Here is a 23326-nt window from a genome sequence, read left to right on the forward strand (position 1 = left end):
TAATATCAAATTGCCAGAGAGGGCAGAGCTGTGTGTGATCCAAGGGGACAGATTTGAGCAGGGGACAAATGGTTTGACGGCTGTGGAAGAGGACTTGGCCAACCTCCAGTTTTTCGACGACCAAGATCCAGGAGACGCGGCAGTCAACTGGTTTGATTATGAGGAATCGGCAGAGGCTACTGGGTGGCTTGATGACCTACCAGACGTCGTCGAAGAATCTCAGTTGGAACAGGGTCCGGCAGGGGTGAGAATATCAATTGTGGCCGGAAGGGCCGGATATCAGAATGAATCGCCGGAGAGCGCCGGTGCTAAGAATTTCGCTCAACGCTTGGGCATTATGAATGCGGGAATTGTTGAACAGCCAGCCGTACTGACGCAGTTGGAACAAGAAAGGTTTGAGGATGCCGAGAGAATTAGGAAAGCTAAGGGGTCCTGAGGGGACTGAGAGTGCTGTGTGCACGAAGATAGAGAATGCTGCGAGCATGTGGGCTGAAGGTACTGCGAGTACAATCATACCGGAGTCGGACAGGTGTCTGTCGGCTGCCGACGGAATGTGGTGGGAGGACGATGATTTATGTCTTGCCCACACAAATGAGGATTGGGGGAGCAATCAGCTAGATGATACCTGGTATATCGACGAAGTCAATCATATGACCAGGAACGGACGGTATTTCAAGCCCCCTCACCTAGACCAGCCAGAGGCGTTTGGGAAGGATAAGGAAGCTGAGAGACAGAAAGAGAAGCAAATCGAAGAAGAGGCTGTACTGAGGCAGTTAAAGAAGATACAAGCAGACATCTCCATCTAGGGACTGCTTATGGCATCACGAGTACACAGACAGGCTGTCTTATCGGCCATGGACAAGGCCAAGCTCTCTATAGACACCACGCCCGAACAACTGGTGGGCTTAGTTTTTCCGGGAGGAGCTACCTTGATGTTGACTTTCTCTGACAAAGAGCTACCACCTGAGGGTGCGAACCATAACAAGCCCCTCTGCATCTCCGTGGAGTGCAGAAACAAATAGATACCTGTGGTGCTTGTCGATACAGGGTCTGCCATCAATGTGTGTCCAGCAAGGACTGCCTATGCAATCGGTTTGAAGACCGCGGACTTTGTGCCAACAGCCCAGGTGATTCGGGCATACGACAACACAAGTAGAGAAGTCACGGGGACAGTGAAAATTCAGACCAAGGTTGGGCCGGGGCAGCATGAGGTAGACTTCCACGTCTTAGAGGTTCCCGCCACTTTCAATCTACTCTTAGGGCGGCCGTGGCTACATCAAGTGAAGGCAATTTCTTCTACCTTGCATCAGATGGTGAAATACCCCCATGGGAAGGGAGTAGCCGTTGTTTTTGGGAATTCATCGATCCATCCACCGCCAGAAGTATCTACGCCAGTTTTGGAAATTGAGCACGGTATGGAGGATGTGTTCTTATCTGGTTTTACCCTAGCTGAGGCCCAGGTCGTGCAGAACATCTTAGCTGTTAATGAGGGGGTGTATGTCAGTGCTCAATCAGTATACCTCATGAATAAGCTTCAACACATCCCCGGGATGGGATTGGGAAAGAGCGGCCGAAAGGGCGTCGCAGCATTGGCCGAGGTGCCACATCACCCATATACCTTTGGCTTGGGTTATCTGCCCACCAAAGAGGATTGGATAAGGAAGGGTAAGGAGATGGCTGGGAGAGCCAGAGCGAAGAAGGCGAGGAAGCCTTTTGACTTAATGCACCGGCCCATTCAGGGTACCCTAAACGGACGCTTTGTTCGGGAAGGGGAGGACTTCCCGTTTTGTGGCTTCCCAGAGCCGTGGCTGAACGCGGAAAGGAAACACGTGCCAGGATTTGAGATCTTTTTTGATCTACAGTTATCCGGGGATGACATTGCCGAAGAGCAGACGGACCCATTAGCTGAGGCTGAGCAGAGTAAGAAAGTGCAGTCTGAGGACGCTGAAAATGAAATGGGGGTAGCGCTGGCATGTCTACTTTCAGATCCTCCGATCGAACAAAAGTGTTTGGGGGATAACTTTTCGGTATGCATGATCGGGAATAGAACGGCTGCGGGCCTACCAGCAACTATTTTGGATGCATCTATCGCACCCTCTCTCATTTGGCAGTACGAAGAGGGATTTTTGTCCAACAGCACTGGGTCAGGTAGTGAGCCGGAATCTGATTCCACCGAATCTTGTGAGTCGGAATCAGGTTCCAGCTCGACTGAGTCTGAGTCCGGTATTCCTGGGGATGATAACCCGGATGCCACAGTCTTGTCCAGGTCGTCCTTTTCTTTCTCTTTTGAGTCTGTTGTAACCGAGGAATCGGACGATTTGGATGTGCTTAATGAGAATGATATGGTTGTGGTTTCTGAGTACTTTTCTGTGCCCTTGGTTTATTGCATTAATTCAGACTTTCAAAATTTGATGAAAACGATGAGGAAGAAATTCCTCCGATTTTGCAACTTAATTGAACAAGAGCATGAGAGATTTGTTAAACCCCTAATGGAGGAAATCACTACTGTGAATATTGGTACTGAGAAAGACCCGCGGCTGATCCAGATCGGGTCCACGTTGTCTTCAGAGGAACGCCAGCGCTTAGTCGCTTTATTAAAAGATTTCAAAGATGTTTTCGTGTGGTCCTACGAAGACATGCCTGGAATCGATCCTGAGATTGTACAGCACCGGATTCCTCTTGACCCCGAGGCCCGACCTGTTAAACAAAAACTCAGAAGAATCCGCCCGGACTGGGCTCTCAAGATCAAGGAAGAGGTCACCAAGCAAATTGATGCAGGCTTCCTGCTAGTATCCGAATACCCGACTTGGTTGGCCAACATTGTTCCAGTGCCGAAGAAGGATGGCAGGATCCGGGTATACGTGGATTTCAGGGATTTGAATAGAGCTAGTCCGAAGGATGACTTTCCCTTGCCGCATATTGACGAGTTGGTAGATTTCATGGCGGGGCATGCTTTGCTTTCGTTTATGGATGGCTTCTCAAGCTATCACCAGATAGTGATGGCAGCTGAAAACCAGGAAAAGACTGCATTCAGCACCCCGTGGGGGACCTACTGCTACAGAGTGATGCCATTTGGGCTAAAGAATGCTAGAGCTACATATCAACGAGCCGCGACCACAATATTGCACGACATGATCCACAAAGAGGTTGAGGTGTATGTGGACGACATGATTGTCAAGTCCAAAGAAAGAAAGGGCCACTACACTGCCTTGCAAAAGTTCTTTCAAAGGATCAGAGAATTTCGGCTGCGGTTGAATCCTCTGAAATGTACGTTTGGTGTTACAGCAGGGAAAATGCTAGGGTTTCTGATTACACAGAGAGGCATCGAAGTCGACCCTTCCAAAATCAAGGCCATCTTAGAAATGCCACCACCAAGGACCGAAAAGGAGGTGCAAGGCTTTCTAGGTAAAGTGCAATTCATAAGACGGTTTATCTCAAAATTAACCTTGACTTGTGAACCACTTTTTGGCCTCCTGAAGAAAGGAAAGAAATTCCAGTGGGATGGCCGATGCCAAGCTGCTTTTGAACAGATCAAGGAATACTTACAGAACCCGCCCGTGTTGTCACCACTAGAGTCGGGGAGACCGTTGATATTGTACCTTTCAGTAACTGAGACCACAATGGGCTGCATGCTCGCATAGGAATCAGAGGTCAAAGTGGAGAGAGCCATCTACTACCTGAGCAAGAAGATGCTAGAGTATGAGACTCGCTACACGCCGTTGGAAAAGGCTTGCTTAGCTTTGGTATGGGCTACCAGGAAGCTGCGGCACTACCTGTTAACTCACTCCGTAATGTTGGTTTCACGACTCGATCCCATCAAATATCTTTTCGAGAAACCAGCACTTACGGGTAGGCTAGCTCGTTGGTTGCTGTTGCTCTCTGAATTCGATCTGAAATATGTGACACCCAAGTCAGTCAAGGGAAGAGCAGTAGCAGAATTCTTAGCCGATCATCCAGTAGAAGGGAGTGAAGTAGTTGAGTACTTATTCCAAGATGAAGCCATTTTGCACATCGACGATAAGTTTTGGACGATGTACTTTGATGGAGCGTCAAATCAGTACGGGTATGGGATAGGAGTATTACTAATAGCACCTGACAATTCGCGTATCCCTCTAGCCTTCAAACTCCGATTCAAAGTCTCAAACAATGAAGCAGAATATGAGGCATGCATTGCCGGTCTAGAAGCAGCCCTGGAACTAGGGGCAATACGGTTGGACGTCATCGGGGACTCGAACCTTGTTGTGTCTCAAGCAAAAGGAGACTGGAAAGTCAAAGAAGAAAAGATGATAATGTATCACCAGACCTTGGGCTTGTTGATTCCTCGATTTGAGAAGCTAAACTTCGCTCATCTACTAAGAGAGAACAATAGGTTCGCAGATTCTTTAGCAACTCTGTCTTCCATGATAGACATCCCGTTCGGAGTCCGGATGCGTCCAGTCATTATTGACCAGAAATTTGCGCTAGCCTACGAGTCGATTGCTGCTATAGACGAGGTTCAGGATGAAAACCCCTAGTATTACGATGTTTGGAATTTCTTAGAGAAGGAAGCATATCCGCCAGGGATGAATGCCAAGGATGAAAGGTCAATAAGAAGAATGGCCATTCAGTTCATCATCTACAGAGGTAAATTATATAAGAGAGGTCATCTGGGAATGCACAAGCTGTGCGTTGAAGCCGAAGAGTCGAGGCGCCTGATGGAGGCCATCCATGGAGGGGAATGCGGTTCGCATATGAACGGGGTAATGCTAGCGCGGAAGATACTCAGACAGGGTTACTACTGGTCCACCATGGAGGAGGATTGTATCGGCTTTGTTCGGCGATGCCACAAGTGTCAAATTCATGCAAATCGCATGAACATCCCACCGTCGAAGCTGTACAATATGACTTCGCCATGGCCATTTTCAGTTTGAGGAATCAACGTGATCGGGGCTATTACTCCAAAAGGGTCGAATGGGCATGAGTTCATCCTGGTCGCGATAGATTATTTCATGAAATGGGTTGAGGCCCAGTCTTATGCGGTGTTGAAGGCGTCGCACGTTGCAAAGTTCATCAGGATCAACATCATCTGCCGCTACGGGGTTCGGAATGAGGTCATTTCAGATAATGGTTCCCACTTTAAGAAGGAAGTGATTGACTTGTTGGAAAAATATAACGTGGCTTTCCATAAGTCATCCACTTACCGGCCGCAAACCAATGGAGCGATTGAGGCCGCCAACAAGAATATCTAACATATACTGCAGAAAATGGTGGAAACCTACCGGGATTGGCCAGACAAGCTGCCGTTTGCTCTGTGGGGGTACCGGACTTCAATTAGAACTTCTACTGGGGCGACTCCGTATTCATTAGTTTATGGGATGGAGGCCATTCTACCTATTGAAATTGAGGTTCCGTCATTGCGAGTATTGGCTGAGTGTCAAATAGTCAAAGCAGATTGGCAGCAGAGCAGGTTTGAGGAACTCATGCTCTTTGATAAGAGAAGACTAAAAGCACCGTACCATGTTCAAGGCTATCAGCGCAGAATTGCCCGGGCTTTTAATAAGAAAGTTAAGTCCAGGAATCTAAAAGAAGGAGATTTGGTGCTCAAGGACAACCGAGCTCCCATCCATGACCCTAGGGGCAAGTTCAGACCCAATTGGACTGGTCCCTACATCATTAAGTCTATCTGGTCAGGTGGGGCTGTGGTTCTGATGGACCTAGATGGCCTAGAGTTCTCCCAACCGATCAACATGGACAAGTTGAAGAAATATTACCCCTGAGAGGCTCGCTAGGCTGAAAACCCGAAAGAGCGACCTAGGCAAAAGTTAGAGCATTGAAAAAATTGGAAAATATAAAAACTGAGCTCGCGAGGTTGAAAACCCGCAAAGGGCGGCCTTGGCAAAAGTTAGAGCGTAAAAGGAGAGTGAAAATACTCGAGTGAACCTAAGCCTAAACTACGTAAGGCTTGATTCCCATCTTTGGGATACGTAGGCAACTTCATCCTGAAGTTTAGCCATAAACTTTTCCCCGATCAACTTAGTCCATTTGATCATCTCGGCCACCTTTGTCTATTCAGCATTCAAGAGTTCGGTTACGATCTCCGGTGCAGTGCTCTTCAGACTAGGGGCAACTTTCCGTTGCTGCGCAGTGCTGCGGTACTATTCAAACTGGGGGCAACTTTCCAGTTGCTGGGATCCGGGGTTGTGGATCTCAGTGACAAATTTCAGGCATGCCCAGTTCTGATCCATATCGAAAATGGTTTTGAAAAATTTTAATAAAAGTTGACTTTGTTCAAAATTAATCTTTTTACAACTTAGACCATTTTTGGACCAAAGCGGAAAATTTTCAGTACCCACAACCTTCAATTTCATTGATTTCAATACAAAGTTCTCCTGCTCTTGTATACAAATTAAAGTTGCTTTTTATTACATTCATAAAGAAAACTTGGAAGTACTAATAAAGCAATAAATCCGGGGCATAGTCAAGTCAGGTGTTCCTGTGCCTCCGCCCAGAGCTGGTCGAAGCCTCTGATACCAAAGTGGGCCCTTCTTGTGCCTCTTTATTGAGCCAATCCAAGCACTCATCAGACAAAGTGCAACTGAAAGTGGGAGCGGGGGCCAGGAGTTCTCTAGTCCTCCATGCTGTGGCATATCGGGCAAGTTGTGCGCCTCAAACCGGGAATGTGGCAGGATACTCCATCCCTCTAGCGGGCAAGTCTGATCATGACCGAACTGGCGCTGGAACCGGAATAGAAAGTAGAACACACAGTGAGTCAGACCAATCAACTGGATCCCGGTCTGCCGGGACATGCTATAGCTCATTGCCGGGAGATTGAGCCAAGGACAGCGCCAAGCAATGCGATCCGCAGACAAATTGCACATCCATTCGAACCACCATCCCTCATCAAGGGCATCGACTAGTCGTTGTCAGAAGAAGTAGCCGCGAGCTGAGTAAGCTGGGCAAGAGTCCATAACCTGCAATTTATCCATCAACCATATTTGGGGAGGGATGAAAAATGAGAGAATAAAGAATAGAGAGATGTACGTTGAGAGAAAAGTAAGAAAAGGGTTTTGTGAGAAAAATCGAGCCTGAGGGTCGAGTGATGTGAGCAATATACATGTGAGAAAGGGTGGGAAACATTTCCTCCAGCAGTGGTGGACTCCCCGTGAATCTGGTCGTCTCTCGGCAATAGAAAGCATCCAAGCCCATCAGCGTCTTAGCTAGTGTCATGATAATGCAGCTCTTTCCCTCCTTCAAGCCTTGAGCAACTTCAATCAGACGAATTCTAGATCCGCTAAAGCCCGGGGCAAGCAAAAAGTGAGATAGAATGCACAAGCAAAGGGCGTGTTGCCGAAAACCTTGCCAATGATGGTCACCACGGTTATTGGCATCAGAAAAGCGATGAATCAAGCCAAGGATATCCAGTTCCCCGTTGCAGATCAGAAACCGAGCATCATGCATGGTGAGCCCACACGTCTGTCCTAAAGCTTGGGCGTGACCGAAGTGAAACTGGGACAAAATCTCTTCATGGCGTTCAGATTCCATCAAAACTTGAAAATCTACGAAGGTTGGACACATCTCTTGCCCGCCGAAGCTAAAGACATGTGTTACCGAGTTCCAAAACCTCGCCGCAGCATGGAGAAAAGGAAGGTGCAGCGAAGTACGGCTCAGCGTGAATAGTGCATTCAGGCTGAAGCCCTGGAAGTTCAACTTTTCCGAGCCGTCTAAAGTAGTAATCCAAGCTATGAGATTTTCGACAAGAAACGCCTCCATTTTGGTGCAAAACTGAGGTGAAATGAATGAGCCACGGAGCTAGGACTTTTAAAGAGGATAAGGCACTGTTCGGGGGACACGTGTCAAGAATCTGGTGGTAGCCAAGCTAGGTGGTCGGCCAGCCACCTTTTCTGGTAGGCCGACCACCCCTCTCCCCTCCAATGCAAAAAGCTGGTCGGCCAGCTCCCTTAGGTGGTCGGCCATAGAGAGGAAGGTGGCTTTGGTCTTGTTCTAGCTTCTAGAAGTAAGTTCCTAGCATTTCCATGCATTGAGGGTGTTGAAAGTGCGAGTTTTCCTCTGTTTCGGATGCGTTCCGTCACCCAGATCGTCCGATTTGTATTTGTTTATCGAGTTGTTGTTTAGTCTTGCTTATTGAGTTGTTGTTTTGTTTGTCGAGTTGTCAAGTTTATCGAGTTGTTAAGTTTTGTCGACTTGACGAGTTGTGTATTTTGAGTTGTTACTCTCTGTTTAATCAACGTTGTTGTGTCTTGTTTATCGAGTTATAAACTTGCTAAGGTTTTGTTGTTTCTTAGTAAATTGAGTTGTTTAGTTTGTTGTGTCGGTTCACTACCTGACTTGGCGAATTTTCAAATGCTCAATTTTCAGTCAAATCTCATTTTGCGTAAACTAATGCGATGCGATGCAAGAACATAAAATGTAACACTTTTTGAATAAAAGTTGTTTCATTCCATCATGCTTCCTTTGTTACAACATTTTACAACAAGGGTACAAGTTTTTCAGAAAATAAAACTGCCTAATAATGTACAATGTGCTACAACTACTAGTAAAAAAGGCAAATAAAGCAGGGACGTCTGTGCTCTCAAGCGCGAGAAAAAGAGGCCCTCTTCGTTCTCTTCTGCGGAACAGCCCCTGCGTCATCCCCATCAGCACCACTATCTGAATCAGAGTGGCTGTCCTTGAAACCCTCCTCGGCATCACCTCCGTCCTTGGAACTGGACTCAGAGTCATCCTCTCTGCCGGCGGATGTCTCTGACTGAGGATGCGCGGACTCCTCCTCCTCGCTAGACTCCTCCTCGATGATATGTGCTCTGTGCCCACCTCGTCTGCGTGACGACTCCCCTCTCCCAGCTCCTCCAGAAGGCCTAGATGGCCCAGCTCCTCGGGAAGGCCCAGATGGCCCGGCCTGTGGCCCGGTATATACCGGAGGCATCTGAAAAGAAAGAGTGCAATTTGAATACATCAGCCAAAGTATCTATATCAGGTGCAGATGCAAGAAAACTACGTGAAGTGGGTGTGCGCAGATACAGTACATGAATGTGGTGTGTGTCAGATGTGCTCTATACATGTAGTCAATCAATGCGGTAAGATGTTCAAGTTCAACATGTCATCAGAAGTATGATAAATGCAAGAAAACTAAAGAGTACCAAAACACCCATGATGGACAGCTGCGCCTCTCTTCGCAAGACCATGCCCTCAAGTGAGGCCACCAATCCGAGCATCCCCTCCATGTATTCTCTGGGCGGCTGCAGATACAAACTCAAATCATCAACGAAGAAATGAATGTCTAAATATCTGAGTGATAGATGAAAAACAGTGGAACATACCGGTGGTGAGTCAGGATCAGTGACATATCGATGATCAGGCATAGGAGGCTCTATCGGAATCGGGTAGAAAGTCCCGTATCGCCATCCCGTCAACTCAGTCGGGATATCTGGCCATCCAGCGTGGGGATAAGTTGGGGGAATCGGGGGGACCAGTCCTGCCCCGCCTCTAGATGTACCAGCCCTACTATTCGAAGGAATGTCTCTGGCTCGGGTGCGACTCGAGGATGGCATGCCAGTAGACCTCCTTGTGGGAGTACGGACACCTGCCAACGGGGGCATCAAGTATGTGTGACGGTAGGTCGCGTACTCCCCCTCCTCCAAATATAGCAATACGTCAGTACCCAGCATGGCACTGATAACCTCCTGGAGACTGAGCCTCCCGGTAGTCTGCATATCGACCAGAGGTGTTGCGGGGATATCCTGATGAGGGTAACCCATCGTCTGGCGCATAAAGTGTTCCCCCAAAAACCAGGCCCTCCCAACGGACCCCTCAAATAGGACCCTGCACCGAGAGGCGGCCCATCCTCCGGCAAGCTGAAATCGGAGGTCCCCGCCTAAAGGCACCCAAGGCTGCCAGGTGATCTGTAGATAACCAATGCATAAGCCGATTAGAAATCGTAGATGTGCAAAATAAACCAAAGATGAAAACATGGAGGACTGAGAGTTCTAAATTACCTCTGTCGGCCGCACCGTGTCGAAATACTGCCACAGGTAGGGGAGGGTCTCCCGAGGTCTCGGCCGATACTGGCCCTCGCAAACGAGTGAGTAGGGGGTCATAAGGGGCGCCTCCACCTCGAGCTCTGGGGCTAGCGACGGGAAGTACACAAAAACCCATAATTGTGGAAAATAGGGCAAAAGCCATCAGAATACAGAATGTTGAGTGCAGGATCAGAATACAGAATGCTGGGTGCAGAATCTGAATATAGAATTCTGAGTACAGAATCTGAATACCGAATGCTGAATGCAGAATGTGAGTACAGAATGTAAAGTGTGCCGCGCGTGGAATGTACAGATAATGAAAAGTAGAAATGTAAGTCAAAAGGGCAGAAGGTACCTCCTAGGCTCTCCAGTAGCCGCCAACTATGTTCCCCCGTCCGCGGGAGGTCGCGCTCTTGTAGCAATAGAGGGTGGCCAAGCTAGAGCCACCCCAATCATACTGACCAACCTGCGAGAGGTCTACCAGGGCACTCAGCAGATATAGCCCAATGGTGTTCCCCCTATCGGCGAACAGAGTGGTCCCGAAGAGGAACATCAAAAACCCCCGGGTGTACTGCGCTACCTCCTCGGGAGTCTCGGGCTCAGTCCCCCTAAGATGTGAAGAAAACCAGGTGTACCAGACTCGGCCCGAGGATCGGTCGACCGGTGGGCGAGCTCCCAATAGGTAAATCTAGGCGGCCTCCCACTCACCCATGTCCTCATCATAAGGGATCGCCCAACCTCCTACATCGAGGCCTGTCAATACAGCAAAGTCGAATGGGGTCATAGTCATGTCCCCGGCAGTTGAGAAGTGAAAGGAATTGGTGGTGTCCCACCACCTCTCCACAAGGGCGCCCATCAGCGTCCTACTGGCAGGATAGCGAGATATCCCTGTACAGAAAGGTCCAAACCCCGCCTGGTCAATCCACTCGCGGACAGCCTCCGGGAGCTCTGCATACCACTCCCTCGCGACAATGGAGCCATACCCTCGCGTGATACGAGAAGACACCTACATTCATAATGAACACATGTATTCAGTTTCAGAATGAAATGAATAAGCTGCGTGCAAGTGACATGTATAAGCTGTGTGCAAACCAAATCAGATTTCAAGATCAGTAGGCTGTGTGTTCACCTCAAAGTTTGGGCCGTGTGTTCAACATCAAGTATTTGGGCTGTGTGTTCAGGTTTCAAAATCAGTGGGCTGTGTGTTCACCTCAAAGTTTGGGCCGTATGTTCAACATCAAGTATTTGGACTGTGTGTTCAGGTTTCAAAATCAGTGGGCCGTGTGTTCATCTCAAAGTTCGAGCTGTGTGTTCAGGATAGAAGTGTTTGAGCAGTGTGTTCAGGTTTCAAAATCAGTGGGCCGTGTGTTCACCTCAAAGTTTGGCCCGTGTGTTCAACATCAAGTATTTGGGCTGTGTGTTCAGGTTTCAAAATCAGTGGGCCGTGTGCTCAACATCAAGTATTTGGGCTTAGTGTTCAGGTTTCAAAATTAGTGGGCTATGTGTTCACCTCAAAGTTTGGGCCGTGTGTTCAACATCAAGTATTTGGGCTGTGTGTTCAGGTTTCAAAATCAGTGGGCCGTGTGTTCATCTCAAAGTTCGAGCTGTGTGTTCAGGACAGAAGTGTTTGAGCTGTGTGTTCAGATTTCAAGATCAGTGGGCTGTGTGTTCACCTCAAAGTTTGAGCCGTGTGTTCAACATCAAGTATTTGGGCTGTGTGTTCAGATTTCAAAATCAGTGGGATATGTGTTCACCTCAAAGTTTGAACCGTGTGTTCAACATCAAGTACTTGGGCTATATGTTCAGATTTCAAAAGCATTGGGATGCGTGTTCTACTCTCAACAAGTGTGTGCTGTGCGTTCACAATCAATTTATGGGCTGTGTGTTCAGAAATTCAAGTGATTAAGCTGTGTGTTCAAAATGCAAACAGACTGCTGTGTCTAAGGCTAAAGTGTTCAGAACAAGCTATGTGCTAGAATGAGCAGATAAGCATGGCAAAAGTGGGGAATGCACGGAAAATGCAGACTATGTTACACATGGCAGAAAGTGTAAAAGTGAAGTACATACCTCCTGTGCCTGATGGGAGAGGTGAGACTCCGGCTCCCACAGCAAAAGATCCACCGGGGCTCGATCGTCGAAGTCCGTAAAATGATAAAAAATTGCCCGTGGGAGGATGCGCGTCGGGGGATCGTACCTCTCGGGAACAAAGAGGTGAATCCTCGGTGGTAGAGACATGATATCTGGATCGCCTCCGGCACCTGGAGAACCTCTACCCTGAGGGAAATGACCCGCCATCTCGAAAAATCTGCAAAGAGGAGCAAAAATGAGCAAAATGAGCCAAAATTGGAAAAAGTCAACTCTCGGGAAAGGAAAAAGTCAACAAAAGTCAACACCCGAGAAAATCTTCCAAATGTTGAGATAAACTTACCTCAAGTGGTGAAAATGGAGAAAGAAGCACAGAAATCAAAATCTAATCGGTTCAAAGTGAAGAAAACCGAAAGATTTCACGAAACAACTTTGCGTGGGGCGTTGGAAAACGCGTATAGAGCGCAGATTTGAGAGGGAAAATGCTCTAGGAAGGGAGAGGGACTGATTTCGGACCTGATGTTATGAGCAAAAAATGTTTGGCTTTGTGTATTTAAAGAAATGAGAGCAAAACGACCAAACTGCCCCGGATTTGGCTAGGTGGTCGGCCGACCACCTCTTCTGGTAGGCCGACCACCTCTCTCCCTCAAACTTGGTCGGTGGCCTCCCCCTAGGACCAAACCTGGTCGGTGGTGTTCCCAAGGTGGTCCCCAAGGTCTTTGCAAATTTTGGTGATGATTGGAGTCCCCAGGACCCGAGAAAGTACAAGAAAAGTGCACTTTTCGTCGCGAAATCCCTCCGCGGGAACTTTAACTCCAACTTTCGATGCGTGCTTCATCATCACTTGTCAAGAGAAAAATGTATCCTTTTTGAGCATGTTGTGACCCTTCCAGGAGGTAAACCGGAGGTCGTGATTGAGTCGCACTCTTCGAAACTTGCATTTCTTTGCTCGTTGTTTTACGTCAAACACGCATTCGAATTTGCACTTATCCTGCATTGTTATGCACGTCATTTGCATTCTCATGCATACCACTTGCATTGTTGTGCACGTTTCAAGGGTATTGTCATACCCTCATGCTTAGCTTGCATTGACACGCGCGTGTCTCTCGCATTGCAATGCACTCTCCCATCGGCACCCTGTTTGTCTACGTTCGATATAGCGTTGAACATGTGTTGCTAACTATGTTGTGCTTGTTGAGTTTCTCTCTTTTGCAGGCACGATATTGTATGTACGGTTCATTTGAGGCTGGTGCGACCAGACGAGCTGCGCAGGTATTGTATCTTCTCCGTGTGAGACGCAACGAGAATTGAATAATTCTCCGCATTCTTAACTATATGAAATATAGTTGTTGCTTTGCATTCTTGCTTAAAACTATTGCGTGTATGCTTCATTACAGCTTGCTGCTTTGCATGATCATGATTTACGTCAGGCTTTGTGCATATCATTTTGCATCTCGCCCCCTGCCTGCGGGCACATCTGTGTTATCTTGTTTGTTTGTCTAAGTTTTCGGCCTTGTCAAAAATGGGTCGTCTCTGGGCTTTGACATTCACTCCCGTCACGAATGACTTCCGAGTTCTGTCAAAGAGGGGCAACTGTAGACACCCCATTTTTGACCGACCTTTAGACTCAGATGTCACCAGTTGAGCGCTTGGTGATGTTGCATATTGTGCTCGTTCTGAAGTTGCGGAGTCTCGGTTGAGAGCCTTGCCTCCGGACTTCGGAGCTCTTTTGTGCTTTGTCTCGGTTTGCAAACCAAGTCCTGTTTTCTCTGTTTTCTTTTCCCGAAGGGAGGGAGAGGTCTCGTAGATCATCTCTCAGTGGCCGTAGGCCACGTTTCGTGGTCGTAGGCCATTTTTCCCATTTGGAGCCCAGTTTTCGATTTTCAGAGCCGTCGGCCGTGCGCCTCAGTTCGAGACCGCTTGACTACCTCCGTTTGCTCTGGTTTTCGGCACACACCTTGTTTCCTCTCTTTAGAGGGACACTGTGGCCCGGGAGACCACCTTCGTGGTCATACGCCACTTTCGGTGCCTAACAGCCTGTTTTCGGGTCCTCGGACTGCGCATTTTGGCCCCCAAACCTTCGTTTTGCATCCGTCTTGGTCCATTTTTGGTAGGGACCCTATTTTCACTGTTAGGGAGGGGATAGTAAGGTGGCCGGCCACCTTTTCCCTTGAAAGACCAGTTTTCTCATTTTCTCTCTCCAAAAGTCGGTTTTTCTGACAAAAAGCTGGTTTTTCCCACTTTTGAGCCACATTTTCTGGCTTTGCGTATCACTATTGTGTTGTGCTCATCTGGGAGGCCACCAATATGGGTAGGTTGGCCAGAAATTCATCTTGACCCTTTTGAACCTTGCTTGAAAGCTGGTTTTTCTCTCTCCTGGGTCACTTTTTCTGATTTTTCGCCACACAGCTGTATTCTAGTCATCTGGGAGGCCACCTTTCTGGGTATGCCGACCAGCAATTTTGCTTGACCCTTTTGACCCCTGGTCGGCCGACTAGGGGGAGTGGCTGGCCGGCCACCTCAGCTGGTCGACCAGCTTTCTGTTTTTTACTCTTCTCAAGTGCAACACAGCTGTGCCAGCTGTGAAGCACTTGACCCACTGTCCGAGATTTTGAGTCTTTTGTTGACCTTTTTAAGTTGGTTTTGACCCTCTTGCTTAGCTTCTGAGGGAAGCTTGACTCTTTTGTCAAGCTTCTTGAGGAAGCTTGACCCTTTTTGGTTTAGCTTCCTCAAGAAGCTTGACCCTTTTGGGTTTAGCTTCTTTGAGAAGCTTTGAACCCCTCTTGAGGTTTCTCCAAGAAGCCTTATCCCTTCTCCTCTGTATAACCAACCCTCCATCCCATTTTGCAAGGGTTAGAAAAAAGTTTGGCCAAGGCACATGCACTCCACCCTCCATAGCTTTCTTCTCCAAAGCTCCAAACCCTAATTTTCTTGGCCATTTACACTACACCTGTAAGCCTAACACCTCCACCATCCATTCCAGCACCTTGGAACTCATTTTCAGAGGTTCAAAGCTCACTTTCTTGGTCCGAGGTTGGCTGCATTGCTGTGTTACAAGGGTAAGTCCTCATTTTCTCCATTTTTGCATTATTTTGCTCTATACCTTATCTCTATTTATAAGCATTTTTGAGCCTTGGTGTAAACTGAAAATAGTCTTATTTTGAGCTTCTCTTCATGTTTTTTTAAGAGTACTTTTCTGTTTGAGGTCTCCTACCCCCTTGTATGCTTTATCTCTCTTTTAGGGCTTATTTTGCATGATATGTTAGCCTTATTTGTGAGCATTTTTGGACCTTGACCTAAACTAAAGAAAGTTTTGTTTTGACCTCCTCTTTAAGTTTGATTGAGGTTACTTTTCTGTTTGGAGTCATTTTCCTCCTTGCATGCTTCATTTCTCCATGTTTTGAGCCATGCATATGAGCATTTGCATTGGCCTTGTTTTGGCCCCTTAGCCACTGAAATCTAGGGGATTTTTAGTGGCCTTGATGTGTCTTTAAGCTCCAAAATCATAGAGGGGTGACCCTCTCACCTCTCATTCTCTTTACTAGTATTGTTGGCCTTCCAAAGGGACTCTATTTTGCATGCATTGAAGTCATGTTTCAGGCCTTATTTTGTGAGTTTTATGGTCTGCATAAGCTCTTTCCAGAGCCCATTTTGTCATATTTTATGTCTATGATGCATGTGTAGAACAACCCCCCTCAAGGCCTTTCAAAGGGTCTTTCATTTGTATGCTTCCTAGGTTAATTTCAGGGAATTTTTGGTGAGTTTTAGGGCTGTTATAACTCATTTCCAGAGGTGGTTTTGCCATGTTACATGTCTATCTTGTATGTGCTTAATAACCCCTTGTAAGGACCTCCAAAGAAGCCCCTCATTTTTGCATGCATTGGCTGCATTTTGGTGATTATTCAGGCATATTTTGGCATGTTTTATTCACTGTTTTTGGCTGGTTTGATGAGTTCTCATTTGCTTCATATACATGCCATGTGAACCATGTTTGCTTGCCAATGTTGCATGCTATTTTAGCTCGTTATGTTAGCATCTTTTGGCCAAGCTCTAAACTAGAAATGTGCATGTTTTGGGACTACCTTGGCTCTGTCTTTTGACTTCATGAGCAAATAATGATTTCGTTGTATACTTGTGGTTCAATACATGTGCCTAGTTTTGAGTTTCGAGGCTTATTCCATGCATCGGGTGCCATATTTCCATGTTTCAGGACCATTTAGCATCATGTTTTAGTACTAGAAATTACATGTTCATAGGCCATCTTTCATCCCTTGCCATGCTTTGGTGGAGTGGCATTTGATGCCTTAGGTTCGGTCCTCGGTATGCGTACACGTGTGCACGCATTTCGGTCGTCTCATTTTCATCTAATGGCCACTGATGTGAGTGTGGCTGAGGTCTATTCATGTTGGTGTAAGTCCATTGTGCATTGTGTATGTCATTTCGGTCCATAGCATTGCGTATGCTAGATTGCATGTTAGAACATCGTGTATGCCATGACACACCAAGCATTGTGTATGCCATTTCATAGCATTGCGTATGCTAGGTTGTATGTTAATCGCATTATGTATGCCATCTTATTTGCATCATGTTTGGGATAGGAGTTAGCCCAAGCACGGGAAACAAGGTACGTTTCGTACTTCGAGTGACGGAACGTGTCTCAATTCCCTGTTGCCGATACTCTGGATTATCCACGATGGAGTTTAGGTCTTGTTGTGTTTCCATGTGCATTCATTTCATATTAAGTCGTGCAATTCGACTCCTCGGCCATCATGCATCGATATGCGTCATTGGTAGCACGAGGATCAAGGACTACACTCCCCGAAGAGTAGTCATACACACATATGTGAAAATACTTTACCATGCCCCCTTTGTTGCTCTCTGTTGCAGTAAATCAGAAATCAGCGGCCTTCTGGAGCTTTGTACAATATTCCAAGAAAAATTGCAAACAAAGGCAAACCAGGGCATCACAATGGATTTTCGCGGAAGGCCACTCAAGCATACATCATTCATCATTCGGAATAAGAGCTGAGGCAGTTCGTGGATTTGCATGCTAATTCATCTGCTTTCCTAGATTAATCTGTTAATTAATTAGGATTTTTGTATTTATTCGGACTGTACTATTTACTCGGACTGTATATTATTTATTCGGACCCTCCGAGCGAGGGCAATGTTGTAATAAGTGTGCGTGTGTATGATGTATGTCTTCCAACCCCACGTCTTTCTTCCTTTTATTTACCAGCTTATGATGGTTAGATTAGGGCATGTTTCAATTAGCATACTTATGCTCACATGTTTGCATTCATTCATCTGTCTTGCATGCACCGGGCTCGGTGCACCATACTAACTGCATTTGTATTTCAATTCTAAATTGAATACGTGTTAGATGTGGCATCATCATATGCCATGTTTAGAATAGTCGAGCCTATTATAGTTGCATTTTTACATGTGTTGCATTAGGCATTTCTGTATAGTTAGGATCATGCATGGATTTCTAACATAGCTTCTGTTTTGGCTTGGAGTACTTGGTAAGTTTTATGTTTTAGCATCCTTGCATGCGTGTGAGTGACTGCCATGATAGCATGCTTACTATGAGGCTACGTGCTTATGTGATATAACTGCTTGAATGCCTGTGGGTGAAGGTTGGGTTATTTGAATTAGAACAATTCGTTAATTGTGAGTTTTAAGCCCATTAGATAGTGGCAAAATCATGTTTTCCAAGCCCATCCGAGGGTGGCAAATCCACGTCTTAGCCTACTTGCAAGTAGCAAACCATTTTCAAAATAAATAAACATGAAATGTTTTGTTCTAATTCAGGCGATCCAGTCTATACTTGTATGCTGTGCGCATCACATAATAAATCTAGGCTAATAACCGGAATAAGAACGCATAATGTTTTCAAAACTAGATATCATGGTTAGTAGAGGCCGATCTTTGATCGGGCGAGCGGGGGTGCTCACGAAGTGACCTTCCCCAATCGTACCCAAGTTCCCAAGCCGAGGCAACTTTGGTGATGATGGACACGTGGCCTTAGGCAATGAGTCAGGGTTTCCTAAATTTTCCCAAAATAAAAGATTTAGGTGGCGACTCACTACAAGAAATCAGCTTTTTAGGGACAAATTTATTCCGTTCCTAAAAGTGTAATATTTGTTGGAAAAAACTTTAGCCAACAAATTTCCTCCGTCACGAAGTTTGTCCCAAATGGCCCGTCCGGAAAAGTCAAAAAATGACTTTTAGAGACAAAATTTTGTATTTGTCATTATAAATAGACTTTTAGAGACAAAAATAGATGGTTGCAAAAAGTTTTGATTTTGAGACAACCAAAATTTGTCTCTAAAAGTCTATTTATAGTCCAAGGCAACTGTGGTAGTTATGGAGACAAAGAAACTAATTTTTGCGACAATACAAATTGGTGTCTAAAAGTTTTAATTTTTGGAACAAATGGTAGTGGTCTGTAAAAGTTTTAGTTTTTTAGGACAAAGGGAAATGGTGGTTAAAAGTTTTAATTTTTGGGACAAATAAAAGTAGTGGCTAAAAGCTTATTAAATATTTTTTGAGACAACTAAAATTGGTCTCTAAAAGTTTGATAGTTTTTTTTTTTTTTTTTTGATTTTGTAACAATTATTCTAAAAATACTAATTTGAACATCAACTTATATTCCTTTCTTGATTTCCCAGCAACCAAACAGAAAATATATATCACCAAACCATCCACTCATCTCCAAATTAAAATTCAACTACACAAAAAAAAAATAAAAAATGCTCATCGCATTCAATAACAAACAAATACCATGCTCTAATTCATTAGTACGTAATATCTTGATTGTATATATGACAGAGATTTCAAAAGTATCATTTCCAATTTATAAGGCTAGTGTTATAAGCATTGTTTATAGCATTCAACTGTTCAATGAACAGATTGTTATTAGAATTATATCTACCTACATAACAAAACAACTCAACTCATCGCATCTTCTTCTCAATGGTTTCGTTAAAATGGCATTCAAAATCTAGCAGAGAGCTCCCAAGCTTTAAATCAACGCAAGCTTGCAGGACCTGCATAGAATAGGCCAAACTCTCAAATAGATTACCAATTAAAAATTATCCAATAATAGATTAATTTAATAAATTGCAATTTAATGTGCCAATTGTAGTATCTGAAGTTCAATTACAAACATTACTCCAGTGAAAACAATTCCTTGTAGAACAGTAAGTAAAAGGAATAACTCCTATGAAAAGTGTAATTATGCAAATATATATATAGACAAAAAGGAGAATATTTTTCTAAATCGCCTGCCACACTCCTACGTGAGATACATGTGGGCCTCACACAAATGCACCCCACTGTTTGTCTCTCATGTGATATGTTCTTCAAAAAAATTCTGTTTACTTATAAAAATTCTAAAGAGTAATGCAAGAGACCTCTAAAAAATAGTCCCTAAATTTACCCCTAAGGTGGTATAAATCAGGTCCACAGCTGGTATACATGCAGCAAGTTGTGATGAGTTGAAAACTAATCCTCAGAAATTGTCTTCGCCCACTCATTATTATGTAATCCATTTCCTTCAGAGAGAAAGAGTTCAAAACTAGTCCTCCCCCTTGCTCATAAATTAATGTAATCTTATCTTATAAAATCACTCTAGAAAGTTAAGACTCACAATTTCAAAAATTCTGTCTACTTATAAAAATTCTAAAGAGTAATGCAAGAGACCTCTAAAAAATAGTCCCTAAATTTACCCCTAAGGTGGTATAAATCAGGTCCACAGCTGGTATACATGCAGCAAGTTGTGATGAGTTGAAAACTAATCCTCAGAAATTGTCTTCGCCCACTCATTATTATGTAATCCATTTCCTTCAGAGAGAAAGAGTTCAAAACTAGTCCTCCCCCTTGCTCATAAATTAATGTAATCTTATCTTATAAAATCACTCTAGAAAGTTAATACTCACAATTTCTAGAAAAGTGAATGTATAGTCCTATCCTCTTATCTGTGTCTGCTGGGCACAGTAAAACGAGAAGTAGACAATTGTTTTTATAAACTGTTCAAGTGTGTTCTCCACTTCCTCTTTAGTTCCTAGATCTGGAGGAGATAAGAGGAAAAGTATCTGATCAGTGCTTTTCTTGTTGCCATGTAGTCAGCTTAGAGAGAGTTTCTAAACCTTAACTTCCAGCATAATTTCCATTGACCTCATCAAAAACTTAAAAACCAAATTTAGCTCTTATATATGAATTTTAGATGTGGACTAGGTTCTCAACAATATTGATTGAAATTCAGCAATTAACAATCATGGGTATGTCAAAGAAAACAATTAGCATTTGAAGAATAACAAACCTTGATTTGGAATTTGGTTTTGGGAACATAGGTGCATTCGGGCCGAACCTCAGAAAGAATCAACAGGAGTTCCAGCATCCCTCCACATTTTTGAAAAACCACAAAACACCTAAAGAAATCAAAACCCACGTGAGTCAGCTTAATCAAACCCTAACCCTGTACACACCTAGAGCTGAATCCCCAGAACAAAAGATCAAAAACCCAGTTCAGATTTAACACAAACAATCAAAAGGGACCCAGATCAGGTGCTGCTGCCTTGAAGAAAACAATTCAGAAGATACTAAAAGCACAGTGATGTATAACTTGTACTAGCATATACATGCAATCCAATCATATTATTATCCTAAGATTCATCAGATTTATTGAATGAAACAAATATCAATTACTTAAACATTCTGAAAAGATGACTTACTAAGAAGAAGAATCAGTAGAGGGTACTCTTTGACTGATCTGCTGCATCAAGAAGTCGACTTTGGCATTGTATTCCGTGCGATCAGACTCCAAGATTTGAATTCTTCCCACCAGCTCCTCATTGATTCTTCGTTGCTCTTCAGCCTCCCTTGTAGCAGCCTCATTATCCCTCTCGAGTTGGGCACGGGTAAGTTTTCCAGATAATGTTGTACTTGGTTTTCGACCACGCCCTAAGCCGCGTATGTAGCCAACTTTTTTGTCCAAATACCTCAATAGAAAGTTGCTCATCAGATATCGGGCAAGATCCTTCTTCAATAGCTTTCTCTTGCCACTTTTCAAGCTTGTACTACAATATTCATTAGTTGAGATAAAATTAAGTATCCATCCACATTTTATTAAGGATATAAGGAATGAAAGTACATAAAGATTGATGTCTTACATGTCTAATCTCAGCATCAGCATGCACCCATACCTCTTTTTTCTCACTAAAATGCGTCTTTTTGTACAACTCAACAAGTCCAAGTTCCTCTCCAGTGGCACGGTCTCGCTGTGCCATTTATAGCACACATTAAACCTCAATATAGATTACGTTGTTCAATTACAATTACAAAACATAAATTATAGATTCTATAATTAATACCTCATCATATTGCACTTTTCTGAAGGCCTTTGAGCCAGCAGTGTGGAGGACTTTCAACTTCTCCCGATTCAACTTATTCTTGCCACATCTCACCTATTATTAAATGCATAGGTCAGAGTACAAAGTGTTTCTTTTATTATTAAACATTTCTTATCTACAAGAAATATAGAATTGGAGATAGCAGGTTGAAATGGGTTAGTAAATTGTAGAAATTGGTCAGTTTTATGGATCAATTTTCTCCAGTGCTCTATTACGCTATATTCCCATTTAAGTCTAAGATCATCATGCTTATCTCCTGATTTCAAGTTAAAATGAATAAAAAAAAATACAAAAATCTAATTCTCTCTCTCACAAGTTAAAAATCAACAATCAAACTTTTGCATGCCAATCATAATAAATCATATAGTCACAAAAATAAAATATGCATATTTTTTTTAATGCGTAAAGTAGTCTTTCAGAAATTCCTTGTTTAAAGATTCAACAAATTCACAAGCATTCTGCAAGTTAATGTGTATTTTACATCAAACTCGGCATTTAACTTCTAATAGGAACACAATTACTGTTCATACCATAGCATATTATGACACGGAGCTTAGGGCACTTCATATTTAAACCATCATGTTTGACAGAAAATGAGACAAGATTGACAACGTTACCTTATAGTCCTTGTCAGACCACTTTCCACACAAAAACTTCCACGTCTCTTTTTCCATGTTTTCGGGTGGATCCGCAAGGGCAGATTCCATTGTAGGGAAACTTCTAAAGCGTTGTCGTAGGTTATGGCGATAGCTCTTATACCGGTCGTGCATCAAATTGAGGATAGATTCGATAGCATAGGGTTCATTGGTAAACTTAAAACCTTCCTGTCATACCAAACAAGAAAAAATTAAAGCACATTAAAATCTTCCCTCAAAGTTGTTTATGGTGCGTGTTAATTATTGTGCCAGAAACAAATAAATGGTACAAATAGTGCTATCAAAATGCTTGATGAAATAATGTGGGAAGAGGAAATTTACTGGGAAAATAATTATCCAGAAAATAATTTGCAAAGTGGAAATCTAAATCTCAGCAATTGTACCACTTACCTGAAGGTATGCAACCAATGTTTCTTTATCCTCTTCACTAATATCAGTCCACGATGGCACATTTTGTGGGGCAAATTGCCTAGTGACAATCCCTAATTCACTGGTAAATTTTTCAGATGCTTCACCATATGGTCGTCCACTAACCTTACAAATCTGAATAGGCAATCGCACCCCTTGATTTTTTAGCTTGGCCAATTTGAGGCTTCGTGACTTCCCACGTCCTCTCTTACCCTTGGATGTGCCTACTAGAAACAATGAAAAAGTATCATGTTAATATATAGATTGAAAAGACGAGAACCACCAACCAAAACAAAACATAAACTTAAAATATTTACAAACCATCAGTGTTGCAATGTGTGCTAGAAGTATCCGAGTGTGAAACTTGTGACGTAACTTCATGTACCGATTCTGATGTAAATGGGTGCAGTGTAGATGATCGAACTGATTTAATGGATGCATGGGGTCCAGGTGTTGATTGAGTGGATGAGCGAACTGATTTAGTGGATGCATGGGGTGTAGGTGCATGGGGTCTAGGTACATACCCTGCTTGTCCTCTGCCTCTTGTGGACATACCTGTTGAGAAGTTGAGGGTATATACATCATATATTGCTACACTGCATATATACTTATGCATATATATTAATAAACAGTATATATCATTAGATTTAGTACAAGTAACCAGAAATTAAGCAGAATCATGCAGTGCATAAAGCTTGTCATCATCAGAATGCCAAGATATAACATGCAGAGTTTTTTACATAGGATT

General features: G+C 44.0%; 1 long non-coding RNA gene across 1 annotated transcript; it reads right to left on the minus strand.

Annotated features, from left to right (window-relative positions):
- Positions 1–21306: 21306 nt before the first annotated feature.
- On the minus strand, positions 21307–22156 carry LOC145798878 (uncharacterized). Its single transcript, XR_014340702.1, has 3 exons — positions 22132–22156; positions 21476–21568; positions 21307–21382 (listed from the first exon to the last, which is right to left on the minus strand). It is a non-coding gene; the product is annotated as an uncharacterized LOC145798878 (long non-coding RNA).
- Positions 22157–23326: the final 1170 nt, after the last annotated feature.

Source organism: Camellia sinensis, chromosome 1 (assembly GCF_055761805.1).
Source record: "Camellia sinensis isolate YWXY chromosome 1, ASM5576180v1, whole genome shotgun sequence".
Taxonomy (NCBI): domain Eukaryota; kingdom Viridiplantae; phylum Streptophyta; class Magnoliopsida; order Ericales; family Theaceae; genus Camellia; species Camellia sinensis.